Genomic DNA, 7,693 nt, shown 5'->3' with positions numbered 1-7,693 from the left:
TACTAGGCCTTTTTGTGATTTTTTTTTTTTTGGTGTGCTATAAAGGAGGTCAGAATCCTAGCAGCGTTCCTGTTGACACCATGTATATGATGATGTGGGTTTGGGTTCTGAGTGTACAGGGGCTTTGTGCGTTTTTGTTTATTTCAGTTGGTAAAACAGCGTGGAAGTTAGTGACCCCTCCTCCCTGTTTCCAAGCTCACTCATCCCACCTCTTTTCATTGCAGTTATTGCTCCTGTAAATGACCAGTCTACTAAAGACTGCTCTTCCTCTCTATTAGAGAGAATATGAGAGGTGGTTTTTTTTGCAGGTGGAACAGTGTTAGGCTTAAAATACTTTGGGCAAAGAATTTTTTACTAAATGACCCTTGTTTACTTTAAAAGATATCTTCTCACTCCTTTCCAGCGCTGGTTTTATTTCTTTAAATTTGATGAGCCACTCGAGCGTTTAAAATAGTACTTGTCAGGAAGGTTAAAATGGAGATACCCATAACCTCTGATACCAGAGTAGAACATTGTATATATACATTTTAAGTTATGGTGGGTGAAAAAGGCAACAAAAAACCTCCACCTTTAGCCAATAAAGAATATCACTTGTGAGCACAATCGCATGTCTTAGACACAGCTGCAACCCTGCCTTTCACCATTATCACCTTGCTCCCAAGGCAGCAAGGGATTCTGGGAAATTACATGCAAATGAGCACACAATGTGTCACCCTTTTCCCTGGAAAATCCATTCATAAATCTATATCGTTGGCAAATCACCCAAAAATCTACTCGCCACCTAGCCCCGCCCCCAACAGTTTAAAAAATGTTTGAATAAATTATTAAGAACTTTCATTTTTGACATAAGTTTTTATTTATTGTATTACAATGAGGGAGCCGGGGGGAGAGGGTGAGGGTGACTGACTATTGCCCATTAACTCTTCCACCTGTCCTGCTGCCACACTGTTGCCCTCCTCATGCCCCTCTGCTCCTTCCTGCGGCCTATCACTCCCTTACCTCTTCCCCAGGCCTGGCACCATATTGCCCCTCTCCTCCCCTAGGCCTGGCATCCTCACCCCTCTCCTCCCCTAGGCCTGGCATCCTCACCCCTCTCCTCCCCTAGGCCTCCTGTCACCCTTTCCGTTCTCTGCTCCTGTCCCCCCCCCCCCCCCCCGGCCTCCTCCCTGGGTTGGAGTCGCAGGAAAGGCTGACAGACCCCGGATCAGGCCTGCGCATGAGCCACCCTCGCCCACCCACCTTTCTCCAACACCCGGCCCGCTCACCTTGGCCCAGGCCGCTAGGCCCGGCTGCCAGACGCCCACCACCTCCTCAGAACTAACCGGAGCCGAGGCGGGAGACAAAGGTGCGGCGGTGAGGGTGGCCGGAGCAGCGGGCTTGAGGTGTTGCGTCCCGGATCTGACGGAGTGACGGCCACTAGGGAACATTGCCGGGAGCCTGCTGTGCCGGTCGGAAGTGGGGAAACCCCACGGATAGGCCTCTGACGCTGTGTATTGCTCTGCAATAGGGAATAGGTGTCGGGGAGGACGGAGGCTAAATGAGGCCACAAGGGGGGCCGCATGGACCGTAAGGGTTGCCGCATGGGGTGCAAGGAGGGACCGCGGGACGCAATGGAGGCAGGCAGGGAGTAACACAAGCAGGAAGGACCAGGAAGGGCTTGTTCAAGGCGTGGGATTATATAGAGCCTGGCTGCTGGCAAACATTTTTTTTTTCTCAGCACAGAACCGCGTGTGCTGCAGGCACGGCCATGAGGGAGTTGCCAGGGGGGCAATATCCAGTCGCCAGGGACGTCCAGGCGACTGGATTTGTCGAAAATTGCGTGTGTATATATATATATATATATATATATATATATATATCTTATGATTTTGGGGGGTATGGCTGCTTTAAAGGTAACCCCCACAGTAATGCTAATTCAACACTGCTCAGATTTATATAGGTGTGGACAGAGTAAAGACATGGACTGTAAACAATGATACTGGGTTTCATTGTTAAATCAGTTTCAATCAATTCCAGGTGTCGACTCCTTGTGACCTTGGGCAAGTCACTTTATCGCCCTGTGCCTCAGGCACCAAAAACACAGATTGTAAGCTCCACGGGGCAGGGACTGTGTCTGTAACATTCCTATGTGCTGCGTCTCGCACACTACACTGTAATTGTGAGACGCTTTGTGTCCCATTGGAAGAAATTAGCTATATGGAATGGTTATTATACAAATGTTACTTTTTGGGAGAAGTGTTAACCCCCCTCCCCCCCAATTTGGAATTTTGATGGAGTAACTCAAAACTGAAAACTAATTGCTCCTATGTAGCTACATACTGTACAGATCTTTCTTTAAGCCCTAAAAGGTGGACATTTCCAAGACCACGCTCTGTACTACACAGGACACCAGCTTTAAGTGTTTGGAACTACACAACCCTGTTTAATCCGTATATATTGAAGATATTCCCTGGTATTTCCAGGCTCCCTTACATCACTGAAAGTGGATGGGTTGCGAGCAGAATTTTTTTTATACATTGTTTAATCTAAATGTTGTTTTCAATTGACTTTAATTTGCTTTTTACAAATCGCCCTTGACGGATCTGTGCTGACTAGCAACTTGCCTTATTAAAGCAGCAATCTGTGCCGATCGCCCTATGTTTATTTATAAAATGTTTTACCAGGAAGTAATACATCTTTACAAGCATGTCCTGGGCACAGAGTTCTGGTGACACATACATGGTTACATTAAATGAACAGGGTTATGCATCGGGCAGTCTTCGGTTATCTCCCGGAATACGCCCCACAAACCGCCGTCAGATTGTGGATACAATGTTAATCTGCTTCAGTAGTCCATTCGGACGAATGATGATGTATTTCCTGCTGAACGCATCATCTGTCGTCGGATAACCCGTTGGGATAACGGATTGTTGTGTCCGTCCTTTGCATGAACAGTTAGATAATACGTTTATAGGCGTATGGAATAGTTACAGACCAGACTAAAATGTGAGACCGCTTTAGTTTAGAAAGATCTTGGTGGCGGCTGCGAGTCCCGGGGTAGGTTGTTCCAGTTGTGAGGTGCACGGTAAGAGGAGTGTCCGGATTCTTTGTGGAACCTTGGGACCATGAACGGTCTGTTGGAGTCAGATCTCAGGGGATAAGTGCAGCGAGTAGTAGGGGCGAGGAGCTTGTTCAGATAGGCGTAGAGGTGAAGAAAACCCATATTTGTTTTTTTTAAACCACTAGAAGAAGAGCGTTAAAAAATAAATAAAGTTGCAGGACATGCACAGGGCAAACTACTGGCAGATGAGTTATATTTAGGCCTCGCCGAGCCTGTGTGCTTGCTCGCGAGCAATCACAACAATTAAAGTAAATTGTTGTGGCCAAGTTGCTGAGCGAGACAATTTGATTTTGCCCGTTCGCGCATCACGTGAGCGGTTCGCCAATCTGTGCTGTCATATCCGCCTCCCCCCCCCCCCGAGCGCGCAGCTAGCTGGCCAGGAATCGCCCAGCGACCGATATCACAGCGCACGAGCGCCCTCCCACCCTGGCCGCAGCTCTAGTTAAGCTTCTATGGGGGCTGCAGCTTCAACTATCACTGCCGTTTCCTCCCTTATTTGAAAGGAACAGAGTACCACTGCTTTTTATTCGCACTTTTACCAATGGTGCGTTTACAAGGGGTGTTTTTTTTTTTTTTATTATTAATAGACTTTTTACTTCAAATGATGTCACTGAAATATTCCAGCTGTGAGTTTTACTTAATGGTAATGCTATAATTGTTTTTTTTTTTCATCTTCTAAACCAGGGGTGGCCAACTCCAGTCCTCAAGGGTCACCAACAGGTCAGGTTTGCAGGATATCCCTGCTTCAGCACAGGTGGCTCAATCAGTGTCGGTAGCTCAGACTGGAGTTGGCCAAATGTTAAAGCTGCAGTTCAATCAATATCCTAACCCTAAGAACAAATACTTTTAGCATTTTCTGTTATTAAAAAAACAACTTGGAAAGACTAATTTTCTTGTATTCTATTTTAACAGCCATTTGCTAAGGCACTGCCCCTTCATGTCCTGTCACAAGCCCTGGCACACCCCTTTGTCAGCCCTGCCCTCCCAATAGCACATGTCAGTGCAGGAGTGCTCATGAATATTCATGAGCTTCCACTGAGAGACAGAAGCAGAAGAAAAACAGATCCCTTCACTAATTATGTCACCAAATTTCGCCGATCAATACATGGAGAACGAATTGACTGGCAGCTATACAGTTGTTTAGGTAATTAGAGATTGCACAAATGAAACTATTGAAGTAAAAAAAAAATTTTTAAAAAAAGACTGAACTGCAGCTTTAAATGGTGTTGAAAGTATAACCCACCCTGGGGTTTTTTTTTTTAACCCCTACTTTTTCATGAGTGGGCAGCAGATGCCTGGAGCAGAATGTGTTAATTTCAGCTGCACTGACCCTCTGGTTCCAGAGATACTTACCTGTAAGGATAGCACTGGTATCATCCACTCCCGGGGAAACAAAATGGTGTAAATCTTCCGTGCTACTCTGGCCAATAGGAACTTGCGTCCCCTGCTGTTTGCTCACAGGCTTGGGGGCTTATTAAAAAGGTGTCAAGAACCAGGGAGTAGACTAGAGCTGAAATTAGCACGGTTAGGTCCTGGGAAACCCCTTGCTTCACCCCCATGCGGGGGGTGTGGGCGGATTCCCCTTCCACTTGACGAAACCTCGGTATTTGACGAAACCTCGGTATTTGTTGCTCAGTGGGACTTCACCTTTTAAAAGCAGCCAAGATCAGTCCTGTTTAACTCTGAATCTGAACACTGCACATCACACCAGGAGTTGCGTTACCATTAAGCCCTCTTCTCACAGACGGAATGAAATATGAAAGGCAGTTTTATTATTTTAAATAACACCAAACACTGTCTGTGGTGCAGTAACAAAAATAGTAGGGTCCCTCTATAGAACAGGAACACTTTTATAAATGCGGTATATATATAATAGTTGAATATCATATTAGCACATAGCTAAGGATTTAAGCATCTTGTTTACAAACAGAATAATCTTCGTGCACTGCAATTGGACTGCGTTACAGGTTCTTCAGAATGAAAGGGGTTTGACATCTGGTAACAGCTGTGTAATATAGAGGAAGCTGGTTAATGAATGAATGACATTTCAATGGGTCACTCCCTCCATGGACAAGCTTGGGCTGCGGGCATAGTGCGCGTGGCTGTCGCTGAGCGATTTTGTGCTGTCCGTTGACGCGCGTGACGTCACCAGGCTGAACAAAATGAGGTCCGCCCTCATTGGTTCAACGGCTCGCGTGACGCGACCGTCGCACAAAAAAATCAAATGGGTTTGTCTCCTCCAAATCCTGCTGCTGCGCAGTATGGCCGGACTGATGCACTTAATGAATTTGTTCGTGCCGCGGTCGCGTGCACTATGTCCGCAGCCTTAGAGACGCACGGCAAAATAAGACACAAAAAGTACTTTAAGACATTAAAGAAGCAATAGAACATTTAGTCAGAGACGCAACTTTGTTATTGTCCAGTTTTCAATTTAAAGCAGTGGCCCGTGATGCTTTTTTGAGGGCAGATTTTTATTTTTTTATTATTTAGGCTTGAAGTAGGGGTTCTCCAGTGCTGAACCCCATTAATTTTAGCTTTTAGTTCTGAGTTCCCCCTGCGCCCAGAGATCCTTACCTCCTGAAGGGGGTGCCTGTATCTCCCAGCTTTTTAAAGCGCCCACGTTACGTGGGCCGGTAGGAAGCCGCAGCGGATGACGTCACGACTTCCTATTGGCCCGCGAGCTTTGAACAGCGGCCATTACGTGATCCCTGCGAGCGAATCGGCCCCCGGCACACACTCCCTTCCCCCCCCCCCCCCCCCCCCAACAGAGGTATATGTTGCAGTGCCTTTAGGGAGAAATGATTTCCGTACGGGCTGCACAAGCTGTTTACCAATACTCTGTCCAGCCATAATTTGCAGCAACAGGTGGCCCCAGGAGCTAAGTGGCGCCGCCCTGGGCTATCTCCATATCCCATAGTTGCCCTGACTCATTCTAAGACTCCTGCTTTGAAGAGCAGCTTCTCTCTCACTGATCCCACTGCAGTGCCTGATATTGTCCTTGCTGATTTGAAGGCTCACCCTTTAAAGTGGCAATTCAAGCTGGCTGTTTCCCCCTTTTGTTTTTTCCCCATAGAATTGAAGCAAGGGGTGGATGGGGGGTTGTCTAGAGCTGAACCCCATTAATTTCAGCTCCGGGGTCCCCTTGCCTCCAGAGATACTTACCTCCGTAGTAGGTGCTGGTAGCTTCTTTGGTTCACGTAATGGCCGCTTTTCAAAGCTCCCAAGTCCTGTGGGCCAATAGGAGGCCATGATGTCATCCGGTGCGGCTTCCTATTGGCCCCCGTGACGCGGAAGCTTTAAATTTGCAGGATACCGGCACCCATGCCGTTGGCCTGTATCTCTGGAAGCAGGGGGTCCCCGGAGCTGAAATAAATTAGGGTTCAGTTCCAGAGACCCCCTGCTTCAATCCCATGTTTAAAAAAAAAAACAAATTAAAAAAACAAAAAAAAAACCAACACAGCCTGCTTGGATTGCTCCTTTAAATACAAGCTCACCTCTCATGTATTCCCTTCAAAGCCTGATGTACCCATTACCGATTCCCAGGCATCTGTATGGAAGTATCCTGACACCCAACTACCCCAGGGTACTGGCCTACTGACGGCCAATCCAATGTCAGAGAACACCCGTCGCTTCTTCTGTCGCTGATAAGTTGCTGTGTGTAACCGGACTAGACAAAAAGATTGTATTCGAGCCTCTCTTTGGGCCCCTCCAGTCATTGTCCATGCCCTCCTTTGACCGCACTCCAATCGGCTGAGCAGCGAGTCTTTGCTTCTGAGTTAGCGATGCCTGTGATGTAGCCCTAGTCTCCCTATAACGCTATCATATCAGATTCTTCACGGGATACTACTCCTGGGCAGCTGGGTTTTTTTGTGTCTGAAAAAACAGAAAACCACCAACAGCTCAATTGTTCTCATATCAAAATTTTACACAACTTTTTCCTGTCCCGGAGTTGTCAGTTGACCAATTACTTCCTGTTTTCTTAGCTTCCTCTGCCAGATTTAACTGATGAATCAGGTACTATTTGTGAACCGCAGAACTCGTCATTTTTGCCTTCATTGCAAGAACCGTCAGAGTTGGTAAAAACAAAAGAATGGTTACGCTTCACGCCTTCTATCCGCGAGAGACGATCTCGCTTCACGTCAGCTATCCGTGAGAGACGATCTCACTTCTCGTCAGCTATCCGCGAGAGACGATCTCGCTTCACGTCAGCTATCCGTGAGAAGAGACAATCTCGCTTCACGTCTGCTAACCGCGAGAGACGATCTCGCTTCTCATCAGCTATCCACGAGACGATCTCGCTTCTCGTCAGCTATCCACGAGACGATCTCGCTTCTCGTCAGCTATCCACGAGACGATCTCGCTTCTCGTCAGCTATCCACGAGACGATCTCGCTTCTCGTCAGCTATCCACGAGACGATCTCGCTTCTCGTCAGCTATCCGTGAGAGACTATCTCGCTTCTCGTCAGCTATCCGTGAGAGACTCTCGCTTCTCGTCAGCTATCCGTGAGAGACGATCTCGCTTCTCGTCAGCTATCCGCGAGAAGAGACAATCTCGCTTCACATCTGCTAACCGCGAGAGACGATCTCGCTTCT

The sequence above is a fragment of the Ascaphus truei genome, chromosome 13 (assembly GCF_040206685.1).
Source record: "Ascaphus truei isolate aAscTru1 chromosome 13, aAscTru1.hap1, whole genome shotgun sequence".
Taxonomy (NCBI): Eukaryota; Metazoa; Chordata; class Amphibia; order Anura; family Ascaphidae; genus Ascaphus; species Ascaphus truei.
Note: the sequence above shows the minus strand (reverse complement) of the source record.